This window comes from Sinohyriopsis cumingii, unplaced genomic scaffold, assembly GCF_028554795.1.
Source record: "Sinohyriopsis cumingii isolate HCF-2022 unplaced genomic scaffold, ASM2855479v2 utg001070l, whole genome shotgun sequence".
In the NCBI taxonomy this organism is placed as follows: Eukaryota; Metazoa; Mollusca; class Bivalvia; order Unionida; family Unionidae; genus Sinohyriopsis; species Sinohyriopsis cumingii.
In genome coordinates, this window is record NW_028315957.1 from 329622 (window position 1) to 341448 (window position 11827).

Here is an 11827-nt window from a genome sequence, read left to right on the forward strand (position 1 = left end):
TAATAAATCTGGTATTTTAAAAACCAGTCATAAAAAAGTAAATGATGATAATCTCATTAGATGGATATATCGCGTATATTACAACAAAAAACAAGCTAGAGGTCCAGAATACGAAAGTCTTAGTAGAGAAGTAAAAAGACTTTATAAAGAGAGACTGGAACAACTAGGACAAGAACAACTCTCTCAGTATCAACTTCCTCCACCTCTGCAACAAATGGAACAACAACAATCTTCTTCACCGCAGAAAGAGATGATGTTGAAACCATCTAGAGAGAAAAAGAAACAGATGGAACAACAACAATTTTTCTCACCGCAGCGAAGAATGATGTCGGAAGCTGAAAAGTCTGAAGAGCTACTTAAAAAATCAGAGGAAGAATTAAAATTATTTGAGAAAAAGACAGAAACAACAAGTAAGGAAGAAGGAGCAACTGGAAGTGGTTTTTTGACTGCATGAGGAGAAAATAATTTTGTTTGTCCTGATAATATCCTCAATGACGTGTCACGGTTAGAAGTTCTTATAGGGGGCAAACGTGCAGGAAATAACTCAACAGAAATAACCAATGAAATATCTGATATTTGTCGAAGATTATTTCAAGGTGGTATTATGGATCGCAGCAGTTATCGTTCACTTATTATGAAATTGCTGATGATTATCACAGCGACTAAACAATTAATTAATCAGTATATAAAAATGATTATACATACTGCTCAACGTGGACCGATCATGGTCAGGGTAGTAAACTCACGACTGCCAAATTACAAAGTAATTTACGGAGATGGACTTGGTGATGTTATTCAGGGTCTATTTAGAAGGATGGCTCCAAAAGCAATACCGATTGCAAAACAATTAGGTATGAAGGCTATTGAGGCTATTCGTGAAAAAGCTCCTGGTACAATTGTCAATGTTGCTGGTAAGGCGTTCTCGGCGATCAAAGATAGACTAGCAGGATTAAAAAGACGAAAACAACAACCACCAGTAAAACTGGCAAGTACTGAGGTTATGCCAGCAAATGTCAGTAAAATAAAAAATCAAGCTGCAAATCAAAAACTAGCGGAATTATCTGAAGAAGCAGAAAGAAATATAACAGCAAATTTAATAGCAGGAAGCGGTCTTCGTCGACGATGATCACCATTTGGAAAAATGGTAATTACAATAAAATGTTCAAACGCATGTCCGACCCAGCATTTGACATGGATGCACCGGTCCTCAAAGATGAATCGGTACGTGATTATCAATTTTATTCCTATGACGCAAGACAACCAAATCAGCGGGGGAGAATCGAATTACAGGTTAAGGATACAAGTAGATATTTTTTACCCGCTGAGGCGTTTATTGAAGTAGAAGGTAGACTTGTAACAAATGTTGTAGCTAATACGCCATATGGTGCCAATTTGCGAGTTGGTTTTGTCAATAATGGGATTATGGCATTATTCAGCAGCGCGACATACATGATTGATGGAAGAAATATCGAATCAATTCAGAATGATGTTGATGTTGCTACAACAATAATTGGTCTAGCGAGATATTCTGATGATTACACAAGATCAGCCGGTCCAACAATGATGTTTGCCAAGGATATTAATGACAACGCTGAGCATGTTCAATATACTAAAATACGGACACCACAAGATACTGCAGATAATCCACAACCGGTTGATTTTGAACACGCAGACAGACCAGCTGCTGCTTTTGATAATATAGGAAGTGTTAATACGACTTACAACTTGGGATTTGCAACACGCCGATCGATGTTAAAAGGAAATGATAGAGATTTCTCATGTGCGATTCCATTATCCCATATCTTTGAATTTTGCAGAAATGTTAGAAAGGTCTTCTTTGGAGCTAAACACACAGTTGTGCTCGTAAGAAAAACTGATGAAAATGATGCAATCTGGCGAGGTGATGGTGTTGTTGATGGTAAAGTAAATATAACGAAGCTTTCATTGTGGATGCCAGTAATGATTCCATCTATTACTGAAGAACAAAAATTACTCTCTTTTACGGATCAAGGCGGTAAATCATTGCTATCATGGTTAACAGTAACCACAGATACTGCTCAGGGTAATGCTAATGGTTTATTTACATGGAATATAGCATCACAACAGGGTGTTTCTGCGCCACGACACATTTTTATTGCGCTGCAAAATAATAATCGGATGAATAGCCAGATACATTCACATATGATATTTGATAAACTTGGAGTTACTGAAGTTTCGTTACGAATAAATGGGCATCAGGAACCATCAGAAGATATTTTAATAAATTTTGAACAAAACCATGTGGCGCGTGCGTATCATCGTTTGATGTCATTTATTGGACGTGATCAAAATGTGGATACTGGGCTGCAAATATCACAGTTAGATTTTACAACATTATGTCCGATTTATTATTTTTCGCTGGAGCATCTTGATTTATCCAAGCAATCCGTCCTTGACATACACTTTCGAGCTCATGTTACTGGCCTGCCAGGTGGTGACGCCTACAGAGCAATCGCGGTCATACTCAGTGACAAAGCGAAGTTACTTGAAGGTGGTAGTGGACGAATGAGGGTTATTGATGCACCAGTGGAAAATCTTTAATCACCATTTGGAAAATGGTGAGTATTATCATAAAATACCATATCATCACGTTAGTGTCAATCTGACTCCTGGTCAGATTAAAAAGCCTTCAATCAAATTCAGCAAAAAACAGCGGAATGAAATTATCACTAAAGCGAGATCAGATCACGGGCGGTGAAAATAAATTATCATTATCAGAACGTCAACTTAAACATTTCAACAGCGCTAAACAATCAAAAACAGGCGTCAAACTTGATCTCTCTGCGGGTGCGGTTAAAGACTCAATTAAAACAGGCGGTATTTTTCCACTTCTCGCGGCTATTCCAGCATTAATTGCCACAGCGGCATCTGCCGTATCAAAATCAGCCACATTAGGTGCTGTTGGAACCGCTGCTGGAATGGCTGTAAAGAAAGCAACAGGGCGAGGATTAAAAAAAAGAGGGACCGGATTAAGATTACCGGGATCTTGTTGGGGAAGAGGTCTGAGGTTTCCAGGATCTCTTCGTTAATTTCAGCATCAAATTTTGATTTAGTTGATGCTGTTAAACAACTAAAAATAAAAAACTTCAGAGGTGTTTTTATGCGAGATCAATTACCAGACCAGCCAAATAGCATTGAAACAGGTATTATTAATCTCGAAGAACTTTCTGGACCTGGTACTCATTGGACCGCATACGCAATTGATCCACGTGGAATCGTTTATTTTGATTCGTTCGTGCTAGCTCCACCTCGTGAATTTATCAAGTATGTCGCACCACTTCACGCAGCGGTTTAGTATTCAACGCTACCAACACAAACAAGCACGGATCCGCCAATATGCGGCAGTGAAGTAATTAATATACTCGACGCTATATCAAAGTCATCCAAACCGCCACATAAAGTCGTGCATGATTATACAAGTAACCGCTTCGTTTTAAACAACAGGTCTTATTATAATGGTTGATATTTACGGAAGATCTTCTTCTACCAGTAAGAAAAAAAATCCGACATTGATCTGTCGAAGTACGCGACTAAAGATGAACTCGCTGATATTATGAACCTGGCTGGAGTTGACCCAGATGAGGTTGTTATTTTTCAGGACCAATACGGAAAACTAAGAACTAGCGATATCAAATGGAATGATATAATTCGACGAGTACTCGGTGCGGTCACGGATAACATTCCTGTGTTTACTGATGGAGGTAGAATCAGGGATTCAAGTATGTCATTTAAAACCATCAGAGATGAAATTGCAAAAAGTGTTGCTAATCGTGTAAGAAGCACCGGCGACACAATGACAGGTGAACTCAGCATGAACGGAAACAAGTTAGTAGTGTTAAGAGATCCAAGATCCGGCGAAGACGCCGCGACAAAAAAATACGTCGACGTCAACTATAATACCGTAGATGGTAAATTATCCACGTTACGGGCCGATCACATAACCGCAGATGGTAAATTATTCACGTTACGGCCGAGTACGATGTGCTGGCAGGTTCTTTTACAAGATTTCGGAGAAATATTCTGGAAATCAATAATAATTTCTTTGATGCTCCGAACGTCATTAACATGAAACTTTCTGATATTAAAACTAACCTGGATACAGCTAAAAAAAACATTAGAAGATGTCGTGCGAGGAACTCCTGATATCGTTGGTAAAACTAATCAGATCAAAATTCCAACCGGGATAACTCCTGGGAATATTACCAATATGGTATACACGGTGTCATCTGGATTCGCAACATGGTCACAGCAAAATAAAGCTATCAAATATACCGCAACGGTCACTGGCGTGTACAGGCTGTCTGTGCTCAGTGCTGCAAAATTCGAGATTTTTACAACGTACCCATGGCGTCATTCCACCGACAGGTTTTCTGGAGTTGTGCATATAGTATTAAACAGCGGAAACGAAGAAGTATTTATTCTGGAAGAATCCGATAAGAAATTAATTTCAGCATCTTTCTGGTGGTGTCTAGAATTTGTAGCTGAAACACCTCAATTGTTTACTGCATAAAATATAATGAATACTTCAGGCTTGTACAGGTACAATCAAGCACTTGAATGGCAAACAAACTTAAAAAATCGAGTCGAACAATATACGTTAAAAATAAAGTAATATCGACGACGACTAGTTATCGTTGACGTAATCGTTTATTCAGTATCCGCCGCTGTTGTGTCCACAGGCGTATTATTATCAACAATAACAATGATGGCGCCAGTAGCCGTAACAATCAGCTACAACATCAATTGCAGGTGTGTTAAATATCATTACAAAAAAGATAAATACTTGTACGAATAAAAAATTATCCGATTACATAATAAAGTTGCACACGGCGACGGTTGCATACTCGAAGTTATCTTCGTTGTTATCGACGGGTCTTAATGATGGAATTATATCTGACGGCGAGTTCGCAACGATGACTAGCGTATACAACTATGCTGATATTAAAGGTGTAAATATTAATAATGACATCAGTAGAGCTACTTCAGCAGATCGTGACAAACACAACTCCGCACAAGACCACGATGATCTCAGTAAGTTCGATTAATCCTGAATTTAACGTCAACTTTCCAACTGCAATCCCGGTAAAAGAAATTGCACTAGCGCAATTGCGAGTATATTATAGTTGGCCAAATATCAGACAGAAATCATTTATTGGAACACAAGCAAATAATTCACTCGTATTTGCTAATAAAGAAATAAAGATGATGGAACACCTGACTGGATTGTTGTTGGAATACCAACTGGCAGTTATGAGATTGAAGAGATAAATGAAGAATTTCAACGTAGAATGAAATAAATAACGGGAAAAGACCCAAAAATATCAATCGACGTTCATGAGCCGACGCTATCATCTGCAATTGAAATACATTCACCTGATTATGCCGTTGATATTTATCAATCATCGATAAGATCAGTACTAGGTTGGCCTGAAATCCTGCCAGAATATCTTGGTCCACCAGAACCACGTCGGGGTGATTTTATTACAGATGAAAAGAAATTTATGGTAACTCCAAAATATCGAAGCAAATACCCATGGACGTGGACTGGAATTAGGTCTTATTTTCTGCTCCTTATGGTGAACTGCTCCCTCAAATAATAAATAATGTGCGTACTATCAAAGATGTTAGAGTAAATCCACTCGTCAATGAAGAATTTATTAAATCATATTTCGAACCTATTAAATTTGAATTTAAGCAATCAATCAACAAACTACGAAATTTCTTTTCTGACATCTACAGCGATGATATGAAACAACAAATCATTGAGACGATAAAACATCTAAATCAGGTTATATCAGATCTTAGATACGCCAATTAAACTATCATTTTGAATATGATTAGCTACGGTGATGAAATTATTGATAATTATAAAGGTAAACCATGGTTTCTCAGTCATTACAAAATAACTGAACAACAATTACCAACGTTTGTAATACCAGAATTTTCTATCGACGTACTAAAAAAATCACTCAAAGATCTTATCACAGAACTTTTTCCTAAAATTATCGAATCATGGAGAAAAATAGCACCACCTCCATCCATACTTCGACATGATAACAATATATACGGCAGCGGCAGACATGCATCACCGGGAACTGTTAATATAACTTCGACGGTTGCAGTTAATCTCGTTTGTGATGTGATCGATGGTAGCTAAGGTATAGATCTTGGAAAATCAAATCAGGCTCAACAAGGATACATCTTATACACGTTCACATCAGAAGTACCCCCTGGGGATTTGATCGTGCAAGTATCAACCAGTCCTGTTTATCTACGGTGTCATAATGATGCACTAACACGAATAAATTTTAAACTAACTGATCACCTTGGACATTTAATTGACCTACGGGGAGAGGAATTGATAGTGAATCTGTATGTGAAATCTTAGGCCCGAATCAGACTTTATGACAGATGATGTTGCAATAACAGATAAAGCCACCTAGATGTTAAAGTTTCATGTGTGGATAAGTTGAAACACAAAAAATGATCAGTTTTTCTCATCGACTTCATGAATGAAGTTTCATAAATATTTTATATTATTAAGAAAATGGAAACTTCATTCATCACTGATAACATTTCAACGATATGAATGAAGTTTCATGAATATTTTATATTATTAAGAAAATGGAAACTTCATTCATCACCCATTATCATATATGTTAGATTTAAAATCCTTGATGACCTTTGACCTTGAGCACATAAAATTATTAAAATTTCACACCTGGATGGTTTGGTAGATACGATGATTCCGATTGTTAATCTGACCCTTGGCAAAAGTGGCTTTTTCCTATAATAATATTGTTTCAGCCACTTTTGCCATACCCATGATGGTGGGGAAAGTGGCTTTTTTCCAATATAATATATGATTTATGCCACTTTCCCCATCATGAATAGAAATATGATAGTTCCTTTATCAATGATAGAGCAGTTATTTTGTCAATGTCAGTGAATAACATTTATTTTGTTTCATGATGGTGGGTGAATTATATAGTATGGGAGTTTTCACCCATTAATAAAAACGTGTGTAGCTTGATACCGCATTAAACTCCTAGCAAGTTTAGAGGGATACATATAAAGACACACACGAAACAACAAACCCCTATGAGAGCCCCAACAACCTAGAGGCTCACAAGAGGGTTTGCAATCCTCATATAAACTCGTAGCTTACCACCGTAATCTACTAAGTTTAGAGGATTACACAGAACATATAATCTTAATTAAGGACAGTACAACCCAGCTAAAACTAGCTTGCCACCGCAATCTAAAAGTTCAAGGGCATAAAAAATCCTCATATAAACTCGTAGCTCGCCACCGCAATCTACTAAGTTTAGAGGATACATATAAGGACAGTACAATCCAGAACTAATAGCTTGCCACCGCAATCTACGAGTTCAAGGATACATCTAAGGACAGCACAACCCCATAACGTGCTAGATTGCCATCGCATTCTAGTACGTTTAGAGGCGACCCCAAAATCACTTCCCCCCATATATAGTGCCAAAAACTATATGTGGGTAGTTGGTCAGAAAGGTTCAATTTTGTAAACACGGTCAAAGGGAAGTAACTCAATTACATGGTTATGTGGCTATGCTCAACGGAGTTATCCCCCTTCTTCAGATAAGTAGTATAATTCGATGTGTTATAATTTTACGATTTAAATATATAATAATTACTTATATATGGGCGAAGAAATAATCTACGCTGACTGGGCCGCAATAACACAAAAAGAAAAAGTATTTATCGTTGATTGTATTGCTGGCGAAATTAACAGATCCTCACATCACCTGGAATACGCGAAATTAATACTGAATAAACTAACAGTGACAGAAAAAAAGATTGTACCGGCAGAAGATTCTGCGGTTATACCATCTACGGAAGATTGGGATTCGGAGGCTACTCATTCAACATTTACGCCAGAACCCGGTCATTACAACACAAATTAGTTGCAATAATGTCAACTTCGCAATTTCTTTTCCCTCCTATCACGGCGATCTCCATCACTGATATCAGAAGATAATTTTTTGATCATATTTTTTAGAAAAAGCGGATCTGGTTATATTTTCTGCGACAGAATATATCGAACGCCTTTCAATATCAAAATAAAACTGCTTTGGCAGTTTTATTATTATAATCGGCGTTTCCAAGTCTGCAATTCTGACTTTGTGTGACAACCCTCAGATTGGATAAATTGTTATTAATTTTGATTCCATCAATATGATCAATCACAAAACCATCTTTAATCACCCCAAAGTAACATTCGAATACGAAACGATGACAATAATATCTTTCATTCCCAGCGCTAAACTGGAGATAACCAGCATTACCAATAACACCAACTGGTCTTTTCAACCGACAGTTTCTGATAATACCATTACGATTTGATTCGTAATTCTTGCTGATAGGATGCTTCATAAACACGTTCATATTTTGCTCCATTTATATATAAATGTATTTGTTCAATTCATAATTTGTCTGAAAACTTAGTAAGATAGTCCTCTACATATTTTATAGATCTGTCACTGTCTTTATTTTTGTTATCAGAATATCTTTTAAGTTCTCTGTATCGCTTACCACCACAGCGAGCACATAATTGTGTTTTTCCTCGCACTCCAACACCACATCGCAGGCACGGTATTGGTCCTAAACTACCATTACGAACAGATTGTGAATGCTGTCCGCAGAATTCGTTTTTGCAGGATTTATTACAGCGAGTCAATGAACCGATCATCAACCATTTGCACTGGGACATTATATATAATATTTTTCATTTAAATACTTGTTTGAAATATAACATGAGCGAGTTCGATAGACTGTCCCGAATCAAGCCCTGGAGCGCAGATAAATTTAATCTCGACAGATTATCTCCTGACTTACCAGTACGAGATCTGGTTGATCCGAAAAATAAAAGTTTGATTAATAAAATTCACGGCGCCAAGAACAAATTTCACACAGATGGTACATCTCATGTATGGTCAACTTTCAAGATTATACGCGACGATGTCATCGACGCTACGATGAATAACGAACGAGCAGCAACTATCATTAACTACGTTGATAATCAAAAATATCTTTTCAGAATAAAATTTGTCGTGTTAACAGAAACAGATGATTGGATTATCCGTGACAAATATGATCCTGTACACAAGGGTGAAAAAACTGTCGTACTAAGTAAAGATTCTAAACCAGATCTGCTGACTGGCATTGACAAACCGTATTATGAGCGAGCGTATCCTGTGACCGCGGTTATTTATAGAATCTATGTGATAAATGAAAAACCCAGCGTTGATAAACTAGCGCCGATGAAATTTTCAAAAATAAACTGTGGCTGAGCGAGTAATAGAACATTTTACAGTTTCGACTCGAGGAAACGGCTTAAGGGATAAAAGACGTAAAATAATAAACGAGTGGGGCGAAACAGTTAAAGATACCGGAGCGTCAATAAGCGATGTGGCTGAACTGGGGAAAAAAACTAAAGTTCCCAATAACAGTAGTGACTATAACAGGAGAAATATTGCTTGAATCAGCGTATAAATCAAAATATGCTTCAATCGAAATTATTGATCATAACGCACACGCATGGACTAGCGCAGTAACAGTGTTTCCACGAAATCGAACTGTTAAAATTTACCGTGGAGGCATGTTTGATTTTATTAACGAAATAAGTAAAGACGATCCTGTGTCAGTATGGTTATTTCAGAGTTCATACGAGGAAGGAAAATTTGATCAGTTTGTACGACCTAATGGCGTTATTTATCGAGAAGATCTTCTTCACGAGAAAATGAAAAATCTTCTACTACAATATACTGATGATACTGACGAACTATTGAGCAACTGTTTTACTGTTCCGTCAGTTGCGGCTCATTTTGCTAGAAAGAAAAATTCGTGGAAGCCAACTAGATTTGATTTTCTCAATGATATTATATCCAGTTGTGTCGAATACGGACACGGTGGATTATGGAATACTAAATATAATTATAAAGATGTTATTTCTGTTGATATGGTCGCTTGTTATCCGGGAAGTTTTCTCGGGTACGGAGATTGTTCTGTGTACTTTGAGCGATTCGGTCATCCGACGCACGAGATGACACGAGTATCAATAAATGGACCATTACCTGATTTTGATCTGACTGTATTCGCTCGTATCGAGTCATTCGAGTTTGCTATGGGACTTCATCCAATTTGTTATGTTTGGTTTGGAAAACATTTTTCACAACAAAATGTGGTCACCAATAGTACTGTTACGGTTCATGTTTGATTGTGCTATGTTAATATCGTTGACGATCGGCGAAGCAATTATATCATATCGGAAACAAACCGAAGTTTGGTTACCACAACAAAAACAGTATTCTGATGATGAAAACCCGGATAAAACAGATTACGAGAATAAAATTACGAAAGATCTTGGCAGAAAAATAATTGGCAAGTTCACTCAAGGAGGATCGTACTATCATAAACGACATTGTGCAACACTGATCATGGACGATGCCGAGTTAGATTTTATAATCGCGGATACAACGAAGAAAAACACGTTTATAAATCGAGAAATAGCTTTCTTGTCAAATGGAACTAAACTAGGTACAATCGTGAGTTACATGGACGGTGAGTCACCTCAGTACACTCATTTAAGATCATTGATGCTGGCATATATTTCGATAAATCTATTATCGATGATGAATAAGGTTTCTAAGTTTGCTGTCAGAGTTGCCACGGACTCGTTTTATATCAGTAAAAAAACACTCAGGACTGTTAGAACAACTACATATCGATACTTATGCACAATGGGGTTCGTGGAGAATAAAGAAAGAAAACATAATCGATTATTCCGATTCCGCTGATGCTGCGATCAAAGATATTTACCTGATAAATAATCATATATCAAAATTATCTTCTGCACCATCGGTGCACGATCCAATAACCAGAAATAAAACGGATTATCTGAACGGACCGGGGGGGGGGGTCTGGTAAGACGACCCGAGCAATCGAATTATTTCAGAACTCAGATATGATCGTTTTAACACCTACACATAGACTCGCGCGAGAGATGAAACAACGAGGGGTACAATCGTTTACTTATCACAGCTTCTTTCGATTTAAGGGTGACGCATGGACTTCTTTAAGGATGGGTGAGAAATATATCCTTTGGAATGAAATATGCACGGTGCCGTTAGAAACATTAAAAACGTTTCTTGATTGGCTATTAACAAGAAATACTGCTGTGATAATGTGCGGTGATCATGGTCAACCACCAGCTTTTCTTGGACCATCTCCACATGGATGGCTGAAAGATTTTGTCGATTATTATGAAGAAGTGACTGATGATCATAGAGCACTTGATCCAGAATTAAGAGAGTTTAAAAAATCAATCAGACTACAGTCGAATAAAATTCAATGTGAAGTAATGCGCGAAGTGATTTCAGAAACACCCATGAGCAAATTTTTACTCACGTGGAAACCAAACGATTTGATAGTTGCAAGTAGAAAGATAGTCAGAGACACACTTCAACGGGAATTGTTTCAGTTACATAAAGAAAAAGTTTCAACGTTCCCAGTTCCGTTATGTTATCGACCAGCTGATACACGGCGACAAAATATTGACGTTGATATACCAGGACAGACCGAGAAACAGAATTTAGTACTAAATGATATTGTTGCAGTTGATATCAATGTTGTTGAAGATACGCTAAAAACAAATAAATCCCCGTGGACTCTAGGATACGCGATGACGATTCATTCGTCTCAAGGATTAAATATTACTGACACAGTTGTTTGGATCGTCGATGATCGTATC